We start from the raw sequence: 27,600 nt of genomic DNA on the forward strand, positions 1-27,600 counted from the left end.
AAATCGTAATTCAGACTTAATTCAATCAAAAAGGAAGTATGTTGCCTCCAGAGTTCCCTGCCCCACGGGTACACACACTTTCCCACATCCAAATAGTGTTACGAATTACTCGTGATGCTCCAGAATGCACTATGCACATGAACATACGATCAAATTTAACTCAACTTTCACAGCTAGTTATTTTACACTTTTCAACGCATCCTGCCCACCCATCCCCCCAGCACAGCTAAGGTTTAACGACAGAACCGCTTGAGCGGCCGCGTGACCACAAGGAAAGTGCGAGTGCAGAAGTCGGGGCTGTTACCGTGTGAGGGCCAAGGTCCCATCTACACGGAGGCCACACTCTCTCTAGAGAAACAAAACATACACTGAAATAACACATGTGAAATAATTTTGAGCTCTTTGAAAAGTTCTACACCAAGATATTGCCAAGTCTGAGAACTAGCCAGTGTTTACATTATAACCAACAAAAAGTAACTAAATGAAAACATACAATGACGCTCTCCTTTTCAAGCAGGCAAATCACCGTCATTCAAATTTGACTAACTATAAAAACTAAGGTTCTGAGTGGAATTCTAGTAATTGCCTTTCCAAGACAGAATGTGTCAGCTTCACCAGAGGACCACACTAAACATCACCGGGAGACAGGACGCAGACAAGTCCTGTGCCCCGTGCGCTGCCCTGAGGAGAGACCCTGCGGCCAAAAAGCCTTACCCTAAACCTAAACAAGAGGGAGACAATTTAATTTGCTAACTACATTCCCTTTTTGACCATCTCAAAGCGACGTCTAATTTCTGGAACCCACTACAGTTCACCAATATTTACTGTCTTTCATAACCCTCATCTGCTGCCATGCCGAAAACGTGTAGTACAAAGAAGCAAAGTGACACTGTTTTCCCTCCAACGGCTAACTTCCACGTACTTTTAGGCAACAAATGTTTATTGAGCAGCTGCCACACGTCACGCAGCGCTCTGGGTGCCGGGGCGCAGCAGCACACACGACAGGAACACCACTTTCCCTCGCAGAGCTGTATGCACCCTAGTGAGGACAGACTCAGAAGCAAGCTCGGCTAAGTAGCTAAATGGCACAACAGGAGAAACACTGCGGCAGGAGGGGCACAGGAAGCTTGGAGGAAGGGGCGCCTTTCACGGGAGGTGTGGGGCGGCCTCCAGAACGTGCAGGTCTGGAAGGAGCTGAGGAGGCCGGAGATGACGGAGCTCCAGGTGGGAGCTCAGTGCGCGTCCCAGGGACCCACAGGAGGGCGCGCGCCTGCTGCTTCCGTGAGAACGGTGGTTTTGCCTGAGGGGGCCACGGGAACTTTGGGGGGGGGGTGACCTGACTGGGCTTGGACCCTCTGTTCCTCTGCAACAGACAGAAGGCAGCAGGACACAATGAGGGAGCCACGGAGTAATGCCAGCAGGAGACAGTGGCCATGGGGCAGGTGGCGGAAGTGCAGAGAGAAGTGGTGGGAGCCTGCACACACCAAACGAAGGCAGAGCCAACAGGACCTGAGGGTAAGTTTGATGCAGCGTGCAAAACAAAGGAGAAGTCAGAGGAGCTGCTTTTCCATCTGAGACCACAGTGTGACAGAGGCTCTATCCCTCGCCCTCGCCTTGCACCACAGCCCTGTGAAGGAGGCAACCAGTTTCTGTGTTCCCGCCTTTTACAAACGCAGGAATGAGGCTCCCTCAGGGGTTCTGTCCATATACAGTAGTATTCAAAACAGGAGCCTGGATTTCCTTCCCAAGTTTTGGGTTTCTCCCGTTATATCACACGGCTATCTTTTTGTTTTCCATTTATTGTTCTTTAAGACAGTGTTACCATGTACACAAGAGGGAGACGCCTTGCTGAGGGGGTTCCAAGGCCTGCTTGCACCCACAAGCTCGCTAACGTGAATCCATCTGCAGCCCGAGGTCGGGGGCTCCCTTTACCAAACAGAAGCTGGAAACGTCCGGGGCCATCTGTATGCTGCCACGTTCCCTCACTCAGTTCAAGTCCAATTGATTCTGTAAGAAGAACAGCAACGGTTCCTGCATCCCTATTCATCAAAACTGCACTCCATGTGGCCAGCTAGTCACCCTGATCTCTTTTAGGAGGCAAATCCTGTTAATATTGCTGCTGTTTCTTAAGGTCACCTGTAAAATTCTGTCTTTCTCCAGTCTCATTTCTCACTGATCATAGGAGACATGCATTTAGCTCGCCCATAAACTCAAAAAACCAATGTGTCAGACAGTGTATTTCTGACTCTTGTCGCTGCCAGCAGAATTTCCCAGCATTCCCCTCCCCGTGGTGCCACTTGCACCCGCAAAGCCCCACCGCCCTGACCTGCCAGTTAAGTCCTTGCACTCACTCATTCCTTCACTGCGCACATGTCTGATGAGAGCTGAGTCCATTCTACGCTGAGATCCCAGCTAGTCATGGCACATGTCATTACAAGTGGGATGAGGGCCACAAAAGCAGAATAGGCTGCTGGGGCCTGCGAGGGCTACAGCCAGGGGAGATCTCCCTGAGCAATGAGAGACCAGAGGCAAAGGAGGGGCAGGAGCCAGCCAGGTGGGGAGGGCGGGTGGACAGGGCTCTAAGCAGAGGGAGGCAGAGAGCCAGCAGAACACTCGAGTGTGAGAACGGAGGGCAATGCAGCTAAGCCGAGGGTCCCGGAGTGCCGAGGCGCCAGAGAGCCTCGGAAGCCATGTGAAAACCCCCGGCTGGAAGAAGGCGGGGTGAAGCTGACTTAAGATGTTATACAACCAAGCGACAAGTCAGGCTTTTGCAGCGGGGAGGTCACCGTGATTACAGCGCGAGGCGTTTTCTTTGGTTTCTTCCACAGTCGCTGTTGGTTTGCCCCACACCACAACAGCTCTAGATGAACTTCTCATCAACTCTGACCACCTCCCCCAAAGCCTCGGACCCCCAAATGGCCTTCACACCAACACCCTATAGAACATTGCCTTTGTAAGTAAAACAATGTTTTGATCCTGTCATTTCAGAATTGTGATTGCTCTTGGAATCAAATTAAACCTACTAATCCTAACTGTCCCACAGCTGCCTAGCACCCACTACATTCTAAAGAAAACGTGTACAAATTGCTCCTTATGAATAGCACAGCCTTTAAATTAAAAAATGAAACAAAAAAAAACTTTCTTAAAATATTCACACAAGCTTCCACAGCAATTTGGAAAAAAAAATTCTTTCCTTTTATGATACATATTGAAATGTTTTAAAATAAAATAATATGCCGAGATCTGCTTCTAAATAATACCGAACGTGGTGGAAAATGGTGAGTGTGCAAATGAAGTAAGACTGGCTGTGAGTTAATGAACTTGGTGAAAGGTCCTTGATGGCTGAGTCTACTGCTCTAATTCAATGTGCTCGAAAGGTTCTACTATGTGGGCATCTGGAAGCATCTCAGAGTCCTCCAACTTCATATGAAGACTTCTTCTTTTGTTCTGTTACTTTTCCCTATAACAGCTGCTGCTTACAATGATACCAAATAGAACCCTCAGAGATTAAGCTATAGAGATTGTTCAAGAAATGTTTCAAGGAAGAAAACTGTGGTTTTAGAGCAAGTTACTCAATGAAGCGTCAGTAATTTTTTTAAAACCACCCTGCCTAAATATCTTTCTATCACCAAAATTATTTTAGTCAAACAATTCTCCTTGGCACTGATGGCTTAGTAAAACAACAGTTGATTTGTGTTAACAGATATTTATGCATTTCCAAATAACATTCTTGTATCAAGTATTTATCTTCTTAATTCATTTGTAACCCCCAACTCCATGTATGAAAACTGCTCAGCAAACGTGGTGTCCCGACTTACAGAACCGCTGACTTACGAAGGCTGAAAAGGACATCGGGGGTTCTAGACAACCAGCCATGTGATGTTTTTGTCTTTGGATTAACGTGCGTATGTGATCTGTTAAGACTTAGTGGGTCACTTAATGCTGTTTACTACACACACTACACACAGTGGGAGATGTGAAGAACCAGAGGAAGCTTCCTCAGTCCAAAACGGCGGATCGATTATTAGTGCCTTGCTAATATCTCACTCTAAATAATTATCACTTTAGGAAATAAAATAACCCTAATATCTCTATGTCACGTTACAGCTTCTATTGTAAGCAATTACAGGCTACAAAGAAATTGTGTGCTCCACACCTCTGAGTAGCGTACTTGTACCACGTTGTGTTCAGATGTTGGTGCTTTGCCACAATTACTGAGAGGAATTGCACCATTTCCACTCCTTGCTCAACATTTAAAGTCAAAGTCATCAAATAACGAAAGATTTCATTACCACCCTGTACTGACAGAGACCAATATTAATTATTATTTGAATTAACCTCTGAGCCATGGTTTTCATCAGTACTCAGAAAAGACAGGGACAATTTCTAATTACATGCCACCCTCATTATAAGTCACTAGGCCGCAAAGCTGTATCTGATGAGGCTGCCACACTTTGCCTCGAATCTGCTTTGGACCCCATTATAACCTTCTCATCTCCTCCACGTGGAAATGGAATTCAGCAAACCTCAGAGATTCTTTCCCCAGGAGGTACTATTTTTTTCCTTTAAAATTATGATGTGAGACTACATCTAAGTCTATTAGTAAAAGTCCTTAATGCAAAATAAACAGTATTCAATTTTTACACTTTACCATAAAGCTGAACAGTAACAGTCTTTTCACAGCCCACTGCTAAGTGACTCCCCACAGGGAACACGTGCAGCACGGAGACACTGGACGGAGGGATGATTCACGTCCTGAGTGGGAGCGCGCGAGATTTTATCAAGCTACTCATCATGGTTCACGATTTAAAACTTATCGTTTATTTCTGGAATTTTCCATTTAATATTTCAGACCGCGACTGGCTGCAGGTAACTGAAACTGTGAACTGTGAAACAGTGGATAAGGGGGGAACTGCTGTATATACTTCATTCTATTGTTAGAAAAACGCACCATTTTTAAATCCTAAAAGTTTCAGGCTAACTATCCATGACACAAATGTTCACATTTAAAATACCTCAAGATTACAGATTCAGCTATGGCGTTCTAGGATTCCTAAAACAATGGCAAGACAAGTGGAGAGCAGATAAAAATGAAATTATGTCCTCAACAAAACCAGACACTGAGTTTTTGAATCATGATTAGAACTTGATTTTAAACTTAACAAAATCAACTGCATGTTAGGATGCTCATTTACCATTGCCACTAAGGAGGAAGACGTCACTTTTCCACAAGGCAGAAAGAGCCAAACAGTGTAATTTTGAGTGCAATTGACTCATTACTTGACTATATGCACAGCAGCCACATAGGATGTCAAGAAATTCTTGGTTACCTCTGTCTAGTCAGAAGAGTTAAAAAGAGAGGAACAATGACACAATATGATTTAGCACTATAATAATATAGTTACAATATAACAACTTTTACCTAAGAGTTTTAATTTAATTTCCAATTAAACCAAAACCTGTAAACCTACTCTACAGACTGTATGCTGGTTGTATGGGGATACAACAATAAAATTAATAAGTTTCAGTGATATTTACACAATATTTACCATCCCCACTTTCCTCTATCCTTATGCTATTTAGTCAAACATACACAGGATTCCCTCCTTTCGGAGAATCCATCATTTTCTAAGGTTAATCAAAACATAACAAGGTAGACAAAAGCACCTTGGTACTTATTAAGGACTGTACAGTATAACTACTTATTTTCAAAATCAGACCTTAACCCTTAACAGGCATAATCAGAAAAATACTAATAAAAATATTACAATAGCCCTAGTCTGCCTTCAAAGAGCTCATAATATAAAAGAAGAAAACAAGAATGGACAGAAATGCAGAAGAAGCATACTGCAGGCAGGAAAAGGGCCAGGAAAGATGCCACAGGGCCAGGCAAGAGACAGGAGGGCACCTCGCTGTGTGGTTACTGATGGAACAGTCTACAAGGAGGCATGTGCCCCATAGAACTAGAAAGAAAAGACACTCGAATAAGGAAGTTGCATTCAGTTGAAAAGAAATTAGAAACGGCTGCACAGGAGAGGTAGCATTTGAAACGGACTGAAGCCAAGCAGCATCCGGAAGGCAACGGTGGGTCTGAGTGGATGAAATACCCTCAAATAGGGCGAGCAAGAGCAGAGGCACCGAAGAGGGAAACTGCTGTGTGTTTAGGAACCGTGAGGAATCCAGTTAAGTCTGATTACGGGATACACTTCAAGAAGAGTGCATACTGTGGTTAGAAAGTAAGGCTCGCATTAACAATGGAAGACCCAAGTGCCAGCAGAGGGGGTCAGTTTGGTTTTCAAGGGGTAAACACAAAAATGGGTGTGAAATGAGGGGACAGGCACAAGCAGAGAACTCACATAAGAAGTTTTCCAATAGCCCAGCGGACACTGCAATGTGCACAGAGTCTAAGAGGCCATGCCCGGGACACAGACATAAATCTATAAATGTACGAACCTGGGCGCCAGGGGTTGGGAGGGCTGCGAGGGGAGAGAAGGGCACTGAAGCGGGGACAGTACTCCTGGATGCCTGGGAGGGAGAATGGCGCGGGGAAAGCCAGATGCGATTTTGAACACTGACTACACACAGCACAGGTCTGATTTCCTCCGTCCTCGTGTGAAAACCTTCACAGGCTCCCTCTGACTATGAAAGAAACCCAGACTCATTCCGAAAGCCCTCCTGAAGCTCATCTTCACACATCTTCTCTATCCCATCCAGACCAAATTCTCCCTGTTTCCTAAATACAAAGCTGTGTTGCTGTCCTCACTCATTTTTCCTCCTCCCCATTCAATTGTTACTCTCTCCAGTTATCAGCCATTCCTTAAATCCTGTACAAAAGCTAATTCCTCCAGGAACTCTCCCCAACACTTTAACTGGCCAAATGTTATAAACGTGTACAGCCGTAATGCTTTGATACATTGTACCTTTCGAGTTGGATTCAAATAGGAATGTGCGAGTGCCTGGCCCGGCTACAGCAGGTCGTCAGCAAGTGCTGGCTGAGTTATCTACCAACAGCGACCCAATGCGGATAATAAATTCTTCACAATTACTATGAAAATCCCTCAAAGTAAACTCTTACAGAAGGGTAACTTGTAAATTTTTTTCAGGAATCCAATCCACTAAGCAGTAAATGGGACATCTGCTACATTAAGAGACACATCAAAGTCACACCATTTCATGGGGAACAAGTGCATGACATAAAGGTAGACAGCACATTACAATCTTCCGGTTTATCAGGACTAGAGAAGAGTCGCTGAGGGTGGGGGACAGAAGTCAAATTCCTCTCCATAGAAAGAGCTGCCAGGCAAGAAAGACTCCTGGATGCACAGACTCACAACATTTTAATTGAAATCACTTATCAATAAATCTAGTTTTCTCAATAGTTGCAATATTTCAGCCTCTGTGGATGCAGGAATAAACCAATTCTAAGTCTATACTACACAGCATCAAAAGGCGTTTCTCAATAACATTTATCAGATTTTATAACAGATTCAGGGCTCCTATGCAGAATCCTAACATTAATATAATATATACAGAGGGTGCCAAAAAAATGTATACACATTAAGAAAGGAAAACTGTACTAAAATTGTAATACTCAATATACTCACACACCAATAACAAAAGAGAATACAAGTCACGTTTGACTCCTGCAATTACAAGAGGTGCTCAAAGTGGTTACCATCAGCGTCCACACACTTCTGATTATGGCAAACTACTGCTTAAGCAACGTTGACCAAAGTGTCTACTTGTACACATTTTTTTTTTTGGAATATTTTAAAAGATCTTAGTAGATGAGTAAATAATGTCAAAAGAACTTTCTTTTCTTCATATATGAAAAATAACTTTTGGCACATTGACTTTTTTAAATGGCAAAATATTTTAACTGACAGGTTTAAAACTTCTTAAATCACCAAATCACCGCAAATTACTATACTTTGGTCCTTATAATTTGAAGATAAATGTGCTATTCTCTCATTTATCTTTTTATGTGTTACAACTCTAATTCTTACTTTTCATTATGATTGTTCAATAATTAGAGCAAGAGCTTCTATTAAGAAGTTCCGTAACATGCAATTACAGAACAAGGGGTCTCCCACCACCCTTTGCTCTTCCACCACCTACACAGCTCAGATGCTGTTCCAGCACACTGTTTAAATTATTCCCATTGAATTATAGGTGAAATTCTAGTCAAGCACCAAAAAATTCCCTGGTATCATGAAATTCACTCTTTCACCAAGTTAAAAATATCAGTTACTATAAAAATGTGCCATGCTAAATTATTCCTAACTACTTCCTGGATGTTACCCACTTAAGCCATTCATAATGGATCAACTACCGAAACTAAATTCAAGCTTTCACCATTTTAAATAATTTTTCACAGGCATAATTAGAGAATAAAATATTAATCAGAGAACTTGCTACACCACCCAACAGCAATCAGAACAAATCAGCATAATCACCACAGTATACAAAGGTCTGTGCGTTTGTATTAAATACCCTGTGAAATATCTGAAACTGCATACACAGGGTCCACTTAAAAAAAAAAAAAAATGAAATTCACCGTTTCAGGATCCTCATGGTGGAAAGGCATTTGATTCTGTTTTGGAGTCATGCGGCCTGGAATCGAGTACGTCTCATCCATGCATGTGGCTCTGAGTAAATCCTAAATTTCTTCTTCTATAAAATGCCACATGGTGTATTAAAGTGCCTGGTAAGCAATAAAACATGGTACAAATGTGATTCGCTTTATTATATGATGTTGATCAATGCACAGGACTTCAAATCAAGAAACACTGTTACATGTAGCTTTTCTCCCTGCCTGCTCTTCTACGTGTGTCACCAATATCTTTGCACTAACTGTATCTACATCACAAAGAGTGTGTGGCTGCACTTGTCTGACGTCCAGCCATCAAACTATTAGCAAGAATCCTGCCATTTTCACTCTATGAGGTTTATTTGTGGACACCTTATTATAAGTTAAATTGGTAACATTCAGCAAGTAGTTAGGAATAATGCAGTATGTCACGTTTACAGCATTGAATATTTTGGAACATTTGATAAAAATAGTTCTCTATTAAATGTAATATCTAACCCCAAGTAACAAATCCACATCTTCAGTGAATCCAACTTTTCAGTGAAACCCAACAATTAAGTAACTATCAACCTAGCACTACGAACAACACAAACAGGCATGTTCATATACACATACTTTGTCCTCAGTGAAGGTATATGTCCCCTGGTTCGAGGAGCAAGGCATAAACAAGTAGCCCCACTTCCTACTTTGCCCTCACCTACATCTGCGCCCGCCATTCTCGTTGCCTCCGTAGCACAGAGCAGCTGTGCTCCTGTGAGTTAAGGCTCCTCTCTCCATCAAGAATCATACTCCATCAATTATTCTTTGCTCTCCCAAGCAGTCCTATATAATCCATCTCTCAATTGGATCCTTTCCATACTTAAGTCTCTGCCATTTGATTAAAAATGAAAAAAGTAGACAGAGCTCACCTGGTTTGTAGGAGAGGGGAGAAAAAAAGCTGGTGACCCTAAATTGTGGTGATTGGCAGGGGCTGCTACGGGTAAGTATATAATTGTACAGTCCTTTCACTACACAAGGGACTGGGGAAAGCAAGTGGGTGTAAAAATGCAACCAACCCACATGCCCTAGAGAAAGGGCACCTCTTATCAGTTTACACAGGCACCCTATGGGCTAGGGCTGGCCCCACAAACATCTGGTCACCCAGCTAGCCATTCAGACAACCCAGAAACCCAGGAGTCACCAAGGACACCTTCCTCCAATGCCTCCCAAGCTCCAATCTCTCATCAGACCATACTGATCTCACCTACTCAATCTTCCGCAGAGCCACCCCCTTCCGACTGTATCCATGACCACCACACTGGATCGAACCACTAGGAACTCGCACGGGACTACACAGTAGCCTCCCCCACCATCACCCTCCGATCTACGCACATGGCACAACCAGACTAACTGCTCCCATTGTTCTCGGGGTACACACTGAGCTCTCCCCCATGCAGCCACTAAGCATCCAGACAGGAGGACCCCAGCTCATGCCTACCTTCCGTAGGTAAGCCAGTCTTTCCACACCTAAGTCAAACGCCTGCTACCCACACCATAGCACCTCACACTGCTCCTTTTCTTTTAAACAATTAGTTGCACTTTTATATGTTTGTTTGATCATTTGATTAATAACCATCTATCCCACTAGCCTTGGCACCTGGTAGTTTGGCTCACCTCTGTGTATCCCCGACACTCAGCAGGGTGCCCCAGTCCACAGATAGTCCTAATTACTCTTTTGGATCAGTACATAAACATGAAACAAGTAATTCTAGAGCCAACACCTTAGGGAGGATGAGATAAAATATATGAGCACATGAGCACGGACGAAACTCAAACAAGGTAGAGATTCTTCTATGAGTGGGTTTAATATGTTAAAGGTGGGGGGCAGCAGGAGAAAGGGCCCTTCCTGGGCACAGTTCAGAGCATGGTATGAGTGGTGAGCGGAGCTGGGCCACACGGGGAGGAGAGGGAGCACGGGGCAGCGGGCGGATGGGACTGGGGGGTCTTCACAGAGTGGGTGAAACTTTTACACTGTGGTCCCAGGAGCTGAGACATGCTTAAGTCAAGATTAATTTGGCAAAAAGATGTCAGATGCAGGAAGAGGTGGGAGCTGAGCTGTTTCAAAGGGAGGCAGAACCACAGACCAGGCTCAGAAACGGGCCAAAGGCAGGAAAAGGGAGCAGAGAGGATGACACCTGCGTGCAGGGCCGTGGGGGGCGGCCCTTCTGGGGGGCAGAGTAATACGTATTCAGTTTACACGCAAGGACAGGAGTGGAACAGACATTTTTTATGGAGCTAAAAGCACGAGAGCCAATGCAGTGGCTCCCATTACTGAAGCATCATGAATGTGTCTTTTTCCTTGGGGAGGAGGGTGGAGAATGGAGCAGAGACTATAATGTCACTGACAGGGTTTTAACCAAACAGGATTTCGAGAACTTACCCAAAAATGGCTTCTAAGACGTAAGTACTTTAATGGGGGAAATGAAAGCATAAATAGCCTTCTGTTCTTGTTTTGTTTCCTTCCCATAACCTAACCTTGACCAATGAGAGAGGAAGAGAAGGTGATGAAATTCTAACAGGTTCTCCCCTAGGCCTTTCATTTCAGCACTATCACCATTCACCTGGCCAAAGGCATTTTGGAGAAGAAATAAGAGCTCCCGTTCGCAGGCTCGCAGGGGCGATGGCCACAGTGCCGGCCTCATGCACCCTTCACAGCTCCCTTAGTGTCCGCCCCCACACTCCCGGGCCCTGGGAACAGCTAACTGACAGATTCGCTGATACTCCAGCTATAGGCGCCTAAGAATGGGAGCTAATTCCTTGACTCTTTCACAGTCCACTTGCCAGCAAGTAAAAAAGCTTTGATAAGGGAAAGACTGCTATAAAACATTTTGTTCTTAAGTTTACAACTAAAACCACAGTCTCCACCTTCTCACAAGCTTGTCATTGGAGGTCTTGATATAAAAAGCTTCACTTAGGGGACTAAATAGGCTCCAGTTGTTCCATGAAGTTGGAGTGGACAGTTAAAGTGAAGAGGGAACCAATATGAGAGCTACAAGAGGCGAGGTGCGTGTGGGCATGACCACCATCCTTACCTATGTGGAAATCAGGAGGGACATTTCCTGTTAAAAAAAGTATATGTGAAATAAACAAATCCTTTATTTTCCATATTATACACCCACCACATTTGGAAAATAAGCATCAAAGCAGGGAGGGAAGTAGCCAGTGTACTACATGCTCACTAACACAGTGCTAGGTGCCCCCCCCCCACACACACACACACACACTCCTCACACCACCCTGAAATATTATCTGCCCATATTTTGTAAAGGACAAAAATGAAATCCAAGCAATTAACTCTCCAAATCACAATACTGAGTGGAGAAGCTAAATCTTTGCTTTGCTTTGTCCTGCCTCCAAAAACCAGCCCTGCAGGCGAGAAAGCACAGGCCTTCACTCCCCAGCGACGCCCTGCAGAGCCCACACAGGGGCTCAGATTTGCATAGGAGGCAGAAAACCACGTAACAGCAAAGTAAAGTTGCTCTACAGAGAAATCCGACAACTCACAGGGGTGATGGGTGCCTCACCACAAAAGGAGTGGGGAGACGCTTTTAAAATCCCCAGAAAGGTGAAAAAAAATCTCCTAAATTCACAAAGGCTGCTGCTGTGAACAAAACACCTTTCAATAGAGCAAACCCACCGCACCCAAACCCACCTTTCCAAATAAAATTCACTCTTTAAAAATTGCAATAACCTGATAAAAAGTAGTTCCAAGAGAGAATCGAATCGTATTAAGAAATACTCCCAGGCGGCCGGATGGCTCAGGGTTACAGCGCGAGCTCTGAACAAGGCTGCCGGTTCAATTCCCGCATGGGATGGTGGGCTGCGCCCCTGCAACTAAAGATTGAAAACGGCGACTGGACTTGGAGCTGAGCTGCACCCTCTACAGCGAGACTGAAGGACAACGACTCGGAGCTGTTAGGCCCTGGACAAACACACTGCCCCCCAAAATTCCCCAATTAAAAAAAAATATATACTCCCACCAGATAGCTACAGGAAAGGAAAGAACTATGATACTGTAAAACAGCCCGTGCTGCAATGACTGTCATGTGCAGCGGCCACCATATGATCTCTGGGTAAGAAACACCCTCTCCAGCACAACTAGTAAATGCCATCCATTCTCCAACAAATATCCACGGATAACTACGTCAAAAAACAAAAGGAGGAAAAATAACCTACTTCACCTCAAGGGGATAAGGGGAAATAAAAGGGACAGTCCTCAAATAAAGATACTGAGAATATGAGGCTTTCTACAGACCAATGAGTGACTGTACGACTAGCTGGCTGGGCTGCGGTCTTTTCTCTGGTCTTTGCCATCACGACTACCGCGTTTCCCCGAAAATAAGACCTAGCCGGACAATCAGGTCTAATGCATCTTCTGGAGCAAAAATTAATACAAGACCGGGTCGTATAAAACAGTAAAATAAGACCGGGTCTTAAATTAGTTTTTGCTCCAAAAGATGCATTAGCGCTGATTGTCCGGCTAGGTCTTATTTTCGGGGAAACACGGTATATTTACTGAGTACTTTACTAAGTACTCAGGACTGTATTCCCTCATGGACATTTTACACGCGCTGTCTCACATATATGGTAACTGAACCATTGCTGCTGCTTGTAAAGATGTATTGACTGTGACTGTTTTATTTTATCTAAAGTCTCCTGTCTTGGTCGAACTGCTCTATCTCTCTGTTCCTATCACATAAGATATTCTGAATTGCCTCACGTTTATGTCTGTGTGTGTTACGTATGCTCACTTTCCAGCAGATTATTTTCCAGCCCAAATATACATTATTCACAAACCTCACTCAGCTCAAAATTCAAATGAACACACTGTTTGAATATGTGAGACCAGCCCTCCGTTTCTGGAAAGCATTGCCTCCTGAGGCAACGACAGCCCCGCCGAAAGTTCAACCCCATCGTCCCCCCCATATCGTCCCTGTCATCCGCTTAGACTGTGCACCAGCCACTGGTCTCTTCAGGACCTGAGCCTGGAGGATGTAAGCAGCTTTCCCAGGGTCACATGGTACGGTGAGGAGTCTAAATGAGAACCAGGTTCTAACTCCAGAACCCACACTCTTAACTGTTCTGTTTTACTGCCTCCAACAGTTGGCAACAGCAGATCTAGCACTTAACAACTTTCATACTTACAGACCATTTGATCGGTTTAAACGTGCACCTAGCTACGTAGCATCGAAGGCTAACAATATTTTTAAGTTTCTACAATTATTCAGCCACCTGATGTGACAGTATCTCATCGTGGTAAGCCAAACATAGTAATCTCCTAATTCTATGGTCCTGATTCCTTTGGGATTCGTGTCGCCTTTATCCAGTTCAGGTTGAGATTGATATATAGGACGTGGGTTTTCATTGTGTTAATACCCAGTCTCTGCACAGCATCAAATGAAAAGGTCCGTGATCTGTCAGATAGCATATGCCTACTACAGAAAGGACATTGGCTGTTACTGTACGATAGTAAGCTTCTAAAAATGTCTTAGACACAATTTGTGAAGGTGAAAAGCTGTCAGTATGGCTAGAAAGAGCCTAAGACAGGGAATCGCCAAGTATCAATTTAGTATTCAGTTTACTCCTAATAACCTTTTGAAATTTGGCTGTTTGGAATCTAAAATATTTCCATAGAAACAATCTCTAGCTATAAAACAACAACAAAGAAAAAAAATCCCCACCTCACCTAACCCATGGTGTGGCTGAGAGCAGAGTGATGGAAGCTCCCGGAAGTCAGCGGAGCAAGGCGCTGAAGAGGAGATGAAAGTTAATGCAACTATAAGCTCCTTGAAGTCTTGCCCTATTTCTTATTCTAGTTTCCTATGCCCTCCCCCACCCCATGCAGCAGTAGAGAGAAAGTTCAGGAAGGAAGAGAGGAGTTGGGACATATTTCATAGCAATGGCGGAGACATGGGGCTGGCTACAGCGGAACAGGCCAGACTAGGCTTTAAAAACAAAGAGGAGGGAGGGGGTAACTGTAATAAAAAAAAAGAACTATCACATAGCCCTGCTCACTCTAGGTGACTAGAAACAAACAGTTAAAACATCAATATTTGGCCATTTTGAAATCATCTAAGTTTTTCTTGATGGTCATATGACTTTTTGGTGACATTAAAATATTTGGTTATATCAATCACCTAAGATATAAGAATTTATGTGATAAAACAGAGACTGCCTTGTACACTACACTTGGTCAGAACCTAAATCCACACTGCCGTGTTAAAACCACTATTTAACCACATGACACGGTGAAATCCAGAAAACCCTGACCAAGATATTGCTAACGATATGTCCTACAGGTAGTGGCCACAATCACACTTTCAATCTTTCCTTTTAAAGATGTTAATAACTAAATGCTCACATGATGCCAAAAGAGGCATTATCTACCATCTTGATTTGAAACCTCCACAGTCATACTAATACACCAAGGCTCTCACATCTTCACACCTCTCACTTTCATATTCTCTTTACTAAGAAAAAAAGCAAGCCGTGACAATATTAATAACTGCTCATTTTAATAAATGACTGGTATGTGCCAGGCACTGAAGAAGGTACTATTACTAACCCCATTTTATAAGTGGAAACTGAGGCACAGAGGTTCATTAACTTGACCAAGATCCAAACGTAGTTAAGTGTTTGAACTAAGCTTTAAAGCAGGCCGTCTGACCGCCAGAGCTCCCAGCTTTAACCTTCATGCCAGGTATCTATCTTCCCGATCTCTAATGACACATTTAAGGAATGTTCAAATTGCTATCATTTCATCAGCGACTTTTCTAATGGCTGGCGGAGGAGGAATCTCTGACATCATGAGAGGAAGTCCACATCTGGGCCTGGAGAGGTCTACTTACCCTGTCTTCTTTCCATACTGGCCTCACACTATCTGATGCAAATTCCCCTCAAATTATCCTAGATCCAAAAAATTAAAGGGGACCCTTCCTTGCTTTGTATCACTTAGCAATTAGATTGTAAACTTCTTATAAACAAGAACCACTCATTTTCCTACTGTTGCATGTGTACAATGAGGGCCCTGGCCTAGTACTAAGCTCAGAATCTATACTCAAACATTTGATAGTTTAAATCATGCTTTTAGTGGTTAGCAGTCCATTTCTTGTTTTACTGTGAGTTTTAATAGATTTTGGCACCACTCTTGTGCAACAGTCTTGGTGACACTGCTATATGGTACCCAGTGTGTTGACAGCAATCTGGCACAGTGACACTCCAAAGTCACCCACTGTCTGCTTACATTAGGTCCAGCGGCCAAGTAGAGTCACGCTGCAAAACCTGATTCATGAGTCCACTTATGCTGTGCTCACACATATGGAGCAAGGTGCGTAAGAAGTGGCACCTGGTGCAACTGAAGCCACGTACGGCTGTGAAATCCTTTTGCGAGAGATCACAGGCCTAAATTCCAATTTCAGATGCATTCAGGTGATTTTCCTTTTTGTTCAGTAAACAAAATTGAAAAACACAAGTCACTGCAAACTGAAGGGTATTTCTTTTTTTAATTTTTTACTCATTCCTATATTTCATTGATTCTAAGATACACTTTTTCCCCCATTTCAACATATCAAAATTAGGATCTATCTTACAATTGGTACCATCTTAGATTTGACAAAATACAATAATAAAATGTACTTACGTACATTCTGGATTCTATGGTTTTCAAGTTTTATGTTACTATCAAGCCACTTAGTCATAATTAATCTAGGGGATAATGTTAACAACTTGTCTCTGTTTTTCCTTTTCTTCTCCTCTGTTTGCCATAGAAGACGTAATAAAGAAGGTTTGAGGTAAATGAAAGGTAACATAACTTCAAGGAGACAAAAGCTTTGAAGCTATTTTATTACAAGTGCAAAGCTGTTACCCTCCTGTGAAAAAAATATTGCCTAAAAGTTTCTCCAGGTGTATGCAGCCCAAATGCGTTTCTTCCATGAGGACACAACTCCAAGGAGAAAGAGCCCCAGATGCTGAAGTCTTCCCAGCAGCTTACATCACCTGACTCCAAGACACAATGAGCCTTTTAACTCAAGCTCAAAAACCTCAAGGGGTTTCTCCTCCACCTCCCAAATATCAGAATCATGCTCACATATTTAAACAATTAGGTGAGATGTACAGAAGCTAGCACTAAATATGTCTGAAATTGGAGCGCTAAATGTGCAGTTAAGATTAACCAAATTCAGATCTCATCTACAGAAAATTTTAAAAACATGATTCTTGTTTTCTTTTGACTTCAGAAAATTTAAGGGGGCGGGGGTCTTTTAAATTCAACTTACTGCAGAACAAAATTTCTTTGGGATAGGAAAAAAATAGGCCAAATACTGCTAAGTGATCTAGAAAAAAAGAAAACCCTAAGAGGCAAAAGTTGGGAGCATTTGTTTCAGAAGTATAAGTAGTTAGAATTACTTTTTAAAAAAAAACTCCGTCTATACCACAAAATAGCAAAAAGTATCAGTCTTTCCTTCCACATAAAGTACCTAATGGCTTCTTAAAGTAGTTGCTGTTGTTTTTGCTGATTGTAAAAGTACCTTCCAGTTTAAAATGTAGAAAATGTAAAAAATATAAAGATTAAAATAAAAACCACCTACAATCCAAATGAGTAATATTTGTTGAGTGCTAACAGTGCAAGTAACACTGTGTGGAGTGTTTTGGCTGCACTGCTACATTAATCCAAGGAAGCCGAGGAGGTAAGTACTGTTACCATTCCCCCTTTACAGCTGAAGGAACCAAGTCTTAGAGAAGTTTAAAAACTTGCCTGTGGTCATAGAACTAATAAGTCACTTGTCCAAAGTCACATGGCCAGTTAAGGGCTTGTCCAGGGATTCAAACCAGATCTGTGTAACTCTGCAATCAGAGCTTTTAACTAAGTGAAACTGCCAATCCCTGAAACTACTCATTTTTAAAACTGATGTACTTTCCCTAGTCTTTTTCTATGTTTATGATTTAATTTGTGTAAAATTGAGACCATAGTTAATATATTGTTTTGTACTCTACTCTTCTAAGCTTTATGTTTTCCAAACACATGATTTGTGATGCCTGCATGATATTCTAACATATGAATATAGCACAAATTCAACCATTCTCAATTTTTCGTTGCAAGGAAAAAATGTTGTGACTTCTTACTCATAATAGTTGAGTAGATTTCAGGGTTTTCCTTAGGGCAGATGACTGATACAACTAGAATTGCCATTTATAAAGGTCTTAATACATATATTCCCTAATTTCTTTCCAAAATGTTTACCCTTACTGAATTTTAGACAGCAGTGAGCAGCATGCAGGTCTCACTATATTCTGGCAGCATCAGGAGTATTTTTTAAATGTTCATTAATCTGATAAGGAGGAAAAAATATCTCATTTGAATTTGCATTAATTTGGAAATTTTCATGTTCACTGGCCATTAAATTTTCTTTCCATACATTACTTACTTATAACCTTTACTGCTTTTCTATTGGGCTGCAACTATTTCTCTACTGTATTCTCTCCCAGAATATGATGATCGTCTTTTTAATCGAGCCGTTACCCACACAGAGCAGTTGAAGTATAAAACATGAGACAGTTCTTCCTAACGTTGGAACACACACATTCACCAGAAAACTGAACGAAACTGATCAACTTTGATTCGTAATAACTGTAAGTGTGTTTTGTATACTCTCCTCACAGACTCCTCATCAAATTGCATTGTGTTGTTTTGATTCTGAAGGAGGAGTATTATTCTACAGAACTCGGTCATATTACTCTGACTGTGCCCATGCTGTAAGCACATTTATAAAAATAAAGTCAAGCTGTATGTGAAAATAGTTCCAAAATCATTTTTATAAGACCCTGGCTTTTGTTTTTAAAAAGGAGGGGATTTAATATTTTGCCATTTCATGAGTTGCAAGTTGCACAACTTCACCGTGAAGCAGCTTGATTTTTGGAACCTTTCTCAAGCGATATTTTAAAATCTTCTTATACATCTTAGCCTCCTCAAACGTGTTCTATTTTTTAATCTAATCTAAGTTCAAAATATCAACCTAAGTTCTTTCCAAAGCCATTCTCAGCTGCATGCTGGGCCCGAGGACCAGCCAGCGGCTCATCCCCTTCTCCCCGGCTCTTCCTCTCCGTACCACTGTCCCTGCTGTAGTGGGCGTCCCACTGCCTCCTGGCTGGGCTATTTCAACAGCCTCTGACATTTTGCCTCTAGTCCCTCTTGCACTGCAATCCATCACATGTTGCCAAACTAACCTTTCAACTCCATTTCCAGCACTTAATGTAAGTCGGGCTCTCACTGTGAACGTCCAATTTCGCCACAGCCCAGCCTCACCCTACGTACCCAGCCCTGCCCCTCCTGCGGCCAACGGCCAGCGCTGCTCCTCCCTGAGCCAGAGCGCCTGCTGGGCTGTCCCAGGAGGCTGACAGGAGGAGGGGCGGGTGTGTGGCAGTGGCCGTGTCCCTGCCCCCAGCTCCTGCTCTCCGAGAGGACGCTGGGACTGAAGTCCCTGCCCTGACCCCTGCAGGTGGCTCTGGGCTGGCCGGCTGCTCCCTGCCAGGACCCTTGACAGAGTACCTCCACGATTTCGTTCATGTCATGTCTCAGTTCCTCCAACCTATCGACAGAGTGCAAGTCATACTTCCTAATTTTTCTCCCCTGCCCAGCCCTGGACGGGCCACTCCCTGCTGCTACAACACTGACAGCACTTAATGACACTGCCACCCTGTTCCACACTGTCACGTGTGCTGCCCTGACTTCCCAGGCAGGGATGACATCTCACAGAACCCAGCAGAGCTGGTTTCACATAAGCACCCTTCACCAACATTGAAGTCGTACCAAAAGTTAGCAAGAATATTCTAAAGATCTGCCCACTTATACTTCTTATCCATCTCTGAAAGGGATTAATAAAATAACTTTCACCAGGTACATCCATGTTTCCAAAAACCAAAAAAGGTTTTATTGTCAGCCTCACACAAAAATTGCCATATACTCTGATGCAAATCCAAAGACATTACTGAATGTTTCCCTGGTCATTACTGGCCATGTCTCCGCATCCATCAAAGCCCTTCGCAGAGCTGACTTAGGAAGGGGCCTGTATGGAAAGCTCATTGTGACATGAACTTGCATAGGTTCCTGAAAGCAGGCTGTCCCACAGCAGGCTTCTAAGGCAGACATCTATCTGCCCCGACGCCAGTGTCACCAAATGGTTCCTCGGCGCTAAGAGCCACTCCGGGACAGTTCCGTAGGCCATGCTCACTTCAGCGAGGGATTCCCGCCCAAAAGGATTGCACTTGCCACTTCATGCTTTCTCTCCACCACAGCATTATAACACGAGCACTGCTGTTGCTAACCTACACGGGCAGCGGATTCACCCACAGTGCACCTTCAGTACCTACTCAGAACAACGCTGCCGTGGGAAAAGGCTGCAATCAGATGCCAGGAACAAAGTGATGGGCTTTGTGAAGACAAGCCAGACAGACAAACTCTCACCTACTCTTCTTCCACCCACGTCCTGAACCAGCTGGGAGACAGCCACGCAAGGGTTGGTACATGTCGCTCAGGCGGGCAGGGAGGGACCAGGCCTCAGGCATAGGGCAGCCTCACATTACAACCTGCGACAGAGCCTACACTCTGAAAGCATAAGGCCCAGCTGCACTCGGAGGCCGCCCCACACACCCTGCCCCCCAGGAGGACTGCGGAGGCAGCTCCCCCTCTGCAGGCAGCTGTGCCCCAGAGGGCTGAGGGGCAGGAGCTTGGGTCCTTCTAAACTGGCAGTCAGGGTGGCGAGGCACCAGCTGCAGGGAAGGAGGGTGGGGGGTTCGCCCAGACACTGGTCACTGCCCTGCTTTCCTCCAGTGCACGTAAGAATAGGCTGGGACCATACCCTAACAGCAAAGCGGGTGTCAGGGAGGGTGCAATGTAGCAGAAGGAGCGAGGATGCCAGGACACAAAGGCACTGGGCCCCCTGAGGACAAGGAGCCTGCAACAGCAGCAGGATCTCAGGTGCCCGGAGCAGAGACATGTGGGCAGGCTTGGGATGGCAGCTGAGGCTCAAGAGAAAGAGCTGGGGGCCGGCCTGGTGGCTCAGGTGGTGGGAGCACCGAGCTCCTAACACCGAGGTCGCCGGTTTGATTCCCACATGGGCCAGTGAGCGGTACCCTCTACAGCTAAGATTGTGAACAACAGCTCTCCCTGGAGCTGGGCTGCCGTGAGCGGCTGGTGGCCAGCGTGGGCTGCCGTGGGCTGCCATGAGCAGGCAGCAGCCATCATGAGCAACCGGCAGCTGGCAAGAACTGCCTTGAGCTGCTGTGAGAGGCCGACCACCGACTGGCTACAGATTGCCTTGGGGGGAGGGGCACAGGTAGGGGAGGGGAGCGGTGGAAAAAGCGAGGGGGGGGGAGAAAGAGCTGGGCTTGGAGTTTCAGGCGTAGGAAGGAGGAGAAATTAGGAAAACCAGGTTTTAGACAGGCTGGAAACATTAAGGACAGGAGTTTGGGGGACATACTGGAAATAAAAATACAGATGCAGGAGTTAATTAATAGCAGGGAAATAGGAGCTGAAGCTGTGGCCTGAACAAGACCCCAGACGCGGCCAAAATCAAAACCTTGAGTATAGACTGTATTTACTCAGGGAGGAGGAAAAAGGAGAGTGAGGGGCTGAGCGCATCAGAGGGAAGGCCCAGGACCCACACTCCACGCCAGGTGCAGGGCGCTGACTTCCAGAGCATGGGGTGGTCAGTGAGGAACAGACCAGAAAGGAGGGGAGGGAGAGCGAGAAAAGAATTCCACGTATGTGCTTCTTTTAACCTTCCACCTGAGCATCGTGTCGCTTACAATTATGCTCCCAAGGCCTCAGAAAATGGCAGTAACCCACTCACCAAATTACCTTTGAGATGACTCACTTTAAATGTATCGCATGTCACTGGAAATAATACTGGCTGAAACGGGTAGCCCCAAAATAGTTACTGCTGCATATTAATCTATTCACTTTTCACACCACGTAAACTAGAACTACACACAAAACACGTTTTTAATTATTCTGTGGCAGAAATGAAAACAAAATTTAACAAAATACAAAACATGCTATTCCCCATGCCTTTAACATGACCTGTAAAGTGTACCACGCTTTCAGTCTTGACCATTTGTCCGTCTTCACCTTTTATATTCATTGATAAGCGAAATAGCAGCTACATTTCACTCATTTATGTGTAAGACAATAACATTACTTGCAAAATTCAAAAAAATATTCTAAGAATATATGAGTTACCATTTTCCTAAATTGTTTTGTATTTCCACAGTATATTCACTGCGTAGTTAACATATTGGTATAAAGGTGTGGCTTTGTAAACTTCAGAGTACCTCAGAAGCACCCAACTAACAATTCAGATTCCAGAGGGTTGGCCCTCAGAGATTTCAATTCAACACTGGCTGGGGTTGCAGAATCTCATTTTTCACAAGTGCCCTAGGTGACTGTGTTGGTTCTAAGATCCAATAAATACCTATTTTATGAGTCATTCTCATTTTACCAGATGAACTTTTTACATAATTACATGAGAGCCTCAAAACAGACCCATTTTCCAGATCCCTTGGAGAAAACACATGAATAAGCTACCTCAATCCAGCTCACCATTCTACTCTTCCTTAAAGACCACTGGGTGTATCATAGCTGCAAAATAACTTTGTATCTTCTGAATCCTGGGAAGGGGGAAGGGAGGAGAGATAAGATCATTGCTGAAAAGCTGCGGGAGCATACAGGCAGAAGGCCAGGCTCGCCTGTTCCCTCTGCCCCCAGCAGTGACATGTAGCAACTGTCCCTTTAGCTTTTCTGTCCCAGGAATGATGGACAGCATTTTCTATGCAACTCTCTCAAAACAGTGAGGAAAGGCGACGCTGGGGATCCTATCACAAAACAGAATATTGGAAAAGTAAGAGATACACAAGGACATTTCGTAGGTGTATGAATGCTACCAAGCTTTGAATCAAAAGTCTAGTGTTGTAGTGAAACAAATCAGATCACATACTAGATTCAACAGCTGGCCGAAGCAGTCTTTTTTAGAGGAAGTAAAGGTGGTAAAGAGTCATTTTCAGGTTTGCCAAGTGAAGATACCGTGGTTACTATTACTGTTGTTGTCATTATTATCATGGCAGTGACCTATGAAGGGTAACGCCAACGACTGGGCATTTCCCTAAGTTCTGAACAGCCTGAGCTGCACAGAATGACAGTCAAGCCTTAAGGTCAACCATTCTGCAAGCCAAAGCCTGGGCGTGCGCGGGTCCTCAGACAGGACGCTGCCCTTCGTTTACCACACCAGGACAGGGAAACACGACGACACACAGTTTCCAGGTACAAGCCGGTGGCGCTGCCTGCAGCCAGCAATTCAGTCACAGCAGTGTCACCACCCGTGGGCTCAACTGGGGGAGAGATTATCTGCGTTATTGTACTGTGTTGTGTCCCTGTGAAAGTATCTGACAGCACATGCGACGGAGTTTTCCTTATCCTGCTGGACCTGGCAGCTAAATGGAATGCTCTCGGCAGCCATACCAGCCCCAGCATTCCTTATAAACTTGAAGTTTGTTTCAAACACCAGACCAGATTTTCACTTTTGTTTTTTTAATGGCAGGAAAAATGGAAAACCTAAAATACTAAACCTGGTGATAAACTTAACTCTGAAACATAACACAATCAAAACAAAAATTAAAATTTTAAGTGCACCAAAAATGGCAAAACTTAAGTTTTAACTAGAAGCTCACTAAACTCAAGCTAGTTGACAGCTTGTTCACCATGAAGGGAGATAAAAAAACTATAAACCTGTACAAAATCTAGAAATACATCACCATAGGATATTTCTATGAGGCAAAATAGTATTTGAATTTGGGATTTTATCTTTTTTAAAAAATTTCCTGGAAATGGAACACACATCCACGCCATAACCTGTAAGTGTGACTTACACGTGTGAACTTTACACCTGTTTAAGCCACGCAGTGCACGGCTGTGGAAGGCGGCCTGCTGTCTTGTGTGTTAGCAGAACAGTCTGCAAGGGCTTCTTCACCCAAGTTAGTGTATCTATGAAGAACAAGGCTATGACTGGGAACCCAAGTAGCATCCTGGGTTCTTTCCTGGGCAATCCAAGTCCTGTGTAGTGAGAAAAAGACGCTAAGTAAATTAATACATCTTGGATAAGCACTGTAAGGAAATTTTGAGGAAAGCCAATTCTGCAGCAAGCTGAATACTTTGAAGCTGGCTACATCTTAGACTGATAAATGAAAACAAGGCTGGAACACTAGGAAGTCTTGCAATGAGCATGTGTCTAGGTTGAAACTGTTTGCAATTGATAAGATCTGAGGTCTAAGGAAAAGAAGCCTCTCCGACCATAATCCACTAATAGACACCCTTGAGCCTCTCAACTTCTCTCCAGGAGTCAGCCTCCCTCGAAAGCACAGGTGTGTAATAAATATCTTGATACAGACTCTCCTAACCCTTCTACGACCTAGGTCATTTTGCAGGGACCATCCAAATCAATTTCCGCAGAGAGGTTAATGCTACAAGCTATTAAATGAGCCCATTTGAATTTGAGTCCCAACTCCACCATTAATTCAGTCCCAACTCCACCATTAATAGCTGTGATGTTAGGCAAATTTATTAAACAATATCTAAAACTTCATCTCCTCACCTACAAAATGGCAATTATTGTTCCAGCCTCAGAGTTATGATTAATCCTACTTCGATTATTCAGTGAAAACAGTTACGTAAATCGTTTCAGCAAAATGCAAATTCACGCAAAGTCCATGCTCCATAAGTGTTAAATATTGAGATCAAGTCCTAGAGTCACCGTTATCTAAGAAACTTTTGATTTTGATCGTTTTTCAAACTTGCAGTAAAGATGGAAGAATAGTACAGGAACTCCCATATATCCACATTTATCAACTGTTTACACTTTGCTCCCATTTTATTTTTCCCTTAACAGTCACTTTTAAGTGAAATTAAAATCGACTAAAATAAAATGAAAGTCGTCTACACTCCATCTCTTTAATTTTCATCGCAATCTGAATGGCAGTGGAATTCCAAGTTTGGAAAGTCGTACCTTTCCAGAGGAAGGGGTCTTCTCACTTTCTAGTTGCTGCTCATATCCTAGACCCCAACCCCAAAGCTACTCTCATTTTAGATCCCATCTTCTCTCTTCTTTGCAATAAACAAAGTTTGGCAGGAAAGGGCTGAATCAAATGTTCAGAAATTTGAGGACCTAGAATTACAAGTGTTGAGGACACCCTGTACCTCTCTGGTGGACACTGAAAAGTTCCAATATTCCAGACCGGATGCAATATGCCCACCACTGATCACCCGGCAAACACCACCCACCAATTTTGGAGAACTGCAGGTTTGGGGAGAAGGGATGACTGGTTCACTGGCAAGACAGTCACAACTCAGTTAGCAGGTAAGCGTCTTTACAGCTAGAAAGAAAAACTGCTCCTGCAACTGTGTCGTTTTTAGTAGCAGGGATATCTGAATCACCTCTGTGAAACCAACAAGAGGATCGGGTAAATAACGTCTAATTATACACCTGGACAAAGACACATATAGATAATCATTTTGATGTCTACTCCTGAGGAAAAGTGAAAATCACAGAGCCAATCACCACTGCAGGCCCCTCGCTCTTTCTAGTCATAATCTAGGATTATGGGGACTTTTCAAATTAAAAACAAAATCAAGATACACGGTTTCATAAGTTCAATGATTAAGAGTGAGGTGATAATAATAGAAACGACTCACTAAATATGCCAGATGCGATACTAAGTGCTTTAGATGGAGCTCCTCATCTAATCTCCTACCATCCTTGTGAGTAGTTGATAACATTATTTCCATTTTTATGATTCACTCGATCTGAAGTCACAATTCAAGTTCTCAGCCACAGAATAAAACCTCCTCAAGAACCATTGTTCTCTTCATCTCCACGGGACAGAAAGAGAATTAAGGGTGACACGCATGGAACCTGGTCATCTGAGGTACGGAGACATCCCAAGCCAACAGGCCCCATAAATACAGTGGGCACCACAGGAAGTGTGGACAGCTCTACCGTGGGTGACAGGACACAGCAATAGGGTATGACACAGGATCACAGGGTGTTGCTGGTATTTTTACTGGACCTTTGCCTGTTAAGACAGCGGTGATGCAAGCCTCTGATGAAAGCTGGTCTAGGCTGCAAGGTGGCATGATGGTTACACAGATTCTGGAGAATGGTCAGTTTGAATTCAATTTCCTCCTCCACTGCTTGCTAGAGTTGTGTGACCCTGGGCAATTTAACCTCTCAGCCCAAGTCTCCTCATCTGTAAAATGGGGATAATAATTCCACCTACTCCTTCAGTTGTTCTGATGAGTAACTGAAACAATCCATTAAAACACTTGGCATAAAGCTGTCACAGGAAATGCTCAGTAACTGTTAGTGGTTATGGTTATTACTGTTACTTTTAATGTGTTATTTCTGCACGCAACAGTGTGTATTAGGTGTGCCCCAATACACACCTAATAGAGAAAATAAACACTGTTTAATTTAATCAAGACTTTTAAATTCTCAAGATGAGGCTGCATTTTACTGACAAGATCAATATACCTACAATTGGCCAAAGCAAAATTTCAAGCACAAACAAGGTCAAGTATACAAGAACATAAAATACTGCAATAGAGATTTTTTTTTTTACGTTCACCTTGATGATCTAGGCTTAACAATTTCAATATACTGTTAGTCCCATCCATAAATAATTTCTAGACCCATACACTTTAAAGTACATCACCAACCTAGGCATATTTTTTATTGCACACCTATGCTAAAATTCACTTTATTATTCATTTACTGTAATGGCAAGCACTGCCTTGGAAACTAAAGGCATGCATGCAACTCTGCGAGGGACTTCTCACTATTTTCCTGCTACATGTATGTGAAAGATGATAGTTTTTAGCTGTGTTAAAATAATATGTACATTTGCTAATTGTGTATCAACAAAACAGATTCTAAAATGTTTTCAGTTTCAGAAGAATAAAAAAAGAACAGACTCTTTAATCGGTTATAGTCCCCCAACTTACCACAGAACTAGGGGAGAATGAATTACCGAGGCACGACGTACCCTTTCTCAGATGTAATGCAAATAGGAGGTAGAAACATCTGACTTTTAAGTGAAGGCGGCCAAGGAGAGGAAGTGGCATGTCAAACCTAACACACGTGTCTAATGCCCTGCCTTTCCCAACACAAAGACTCGGTGTGGCACCCCAGGTCCTGTGGTCCCCCATTCAGCCACAGTAACAGTAGCTCTTTGCCTGACCCCCACGTTGATGAGATACATGGTGGAAAACTCAAATTTGCTGCTTCATGGGCCACTGCTGAAGGGTGGGGGTGGGGGAATCAGCCCCAAATAAACATCCTCTTTATTCTTCCACTAAAACCCACATCACAGGAACCTGCATGTAGCTTTCCATTTAGTATTTACACCTTTCAGAAGACAATGATTTCTTATTAAACTATAATACATTGTTGATGAAACCAAACAAAAAAACAAATACTTTTTAAAATTTTTTGAAAAATTAAAAACTAGAAAGTTGAAGAAACAGTATCAGTTGTAATTGCTACAGAATAGTTGACACAACTCTATCTGGAGCTAAGTCAGCACACCAAGCTTTTCTACTATTCCACCACATGGGAACATTGCTACCTCTGAATTTTAAATTTATTCAAATAATCCCTCAAAACCACTAGAGGCGAAAGTAAAACCCGCCAGTGAAGCATGTCCCTACAACCAATGTAAGTCCCTAAATTAACCTGTAAAGCCACACACTCTTGCCTACCCTGAAGGAGACAGCAAGGAGGATGGATTTGACCGAGTCATGGCGGCCTCGAGAAAGGCCTAGGAGAAACAACGTCAGTAATAGTGCGTACGAAACAGACCCCTAACCAACGACAACGAGCTCCCGGAAGGAAGTCTTTATGCACATCAACGTCAAAGTCTGACCTAAAACC

General features: G+C 43.5%; 1 protein-coding gene across 5 annotated transcripts in view; it reads right to left on the reverse strand.

Moving 5' to 3' along the window:
- The window catches only part of CHD7 (chromodomain helicase DNA binding protein 7), a 212,373-nt gene that overhangs the window by 153,859 nt on the left and 30,914 nt on the right, over positions 1 to 27,600 (reverse strand). The window contains exon 1 of one of the 5 annotated variants that reach the window (XM_088799411.1): positions 8,558 to 8,695. The exons of the other annotated variants lie outside the window; for them this stretch is intronic. The gene's annotated coding sequence lies outside the window, so the exon portion shown is untranslated. Of the gene's footprint in view, positions 1 to 8,557; positions 8,696 to 27,600 lie in introns of those variants that run through there. 5 annotated transcript variants of the gene reach the window in all.

This window comes from Rhinolophus sinicus, chromosome 7, assembly GCF_057876585.1.
Source record: "Rhinolophus sinicus isolate RSI-liver-muscle chromosome 7, RSI-T2T, whole genome shotgun sequence".
NCBI lineage: Eukaryota > Metazoa > Chordata > Mammalia > Chiroptera > Rhinolophidae > Rhinolophus > Rhinolophus sinicus.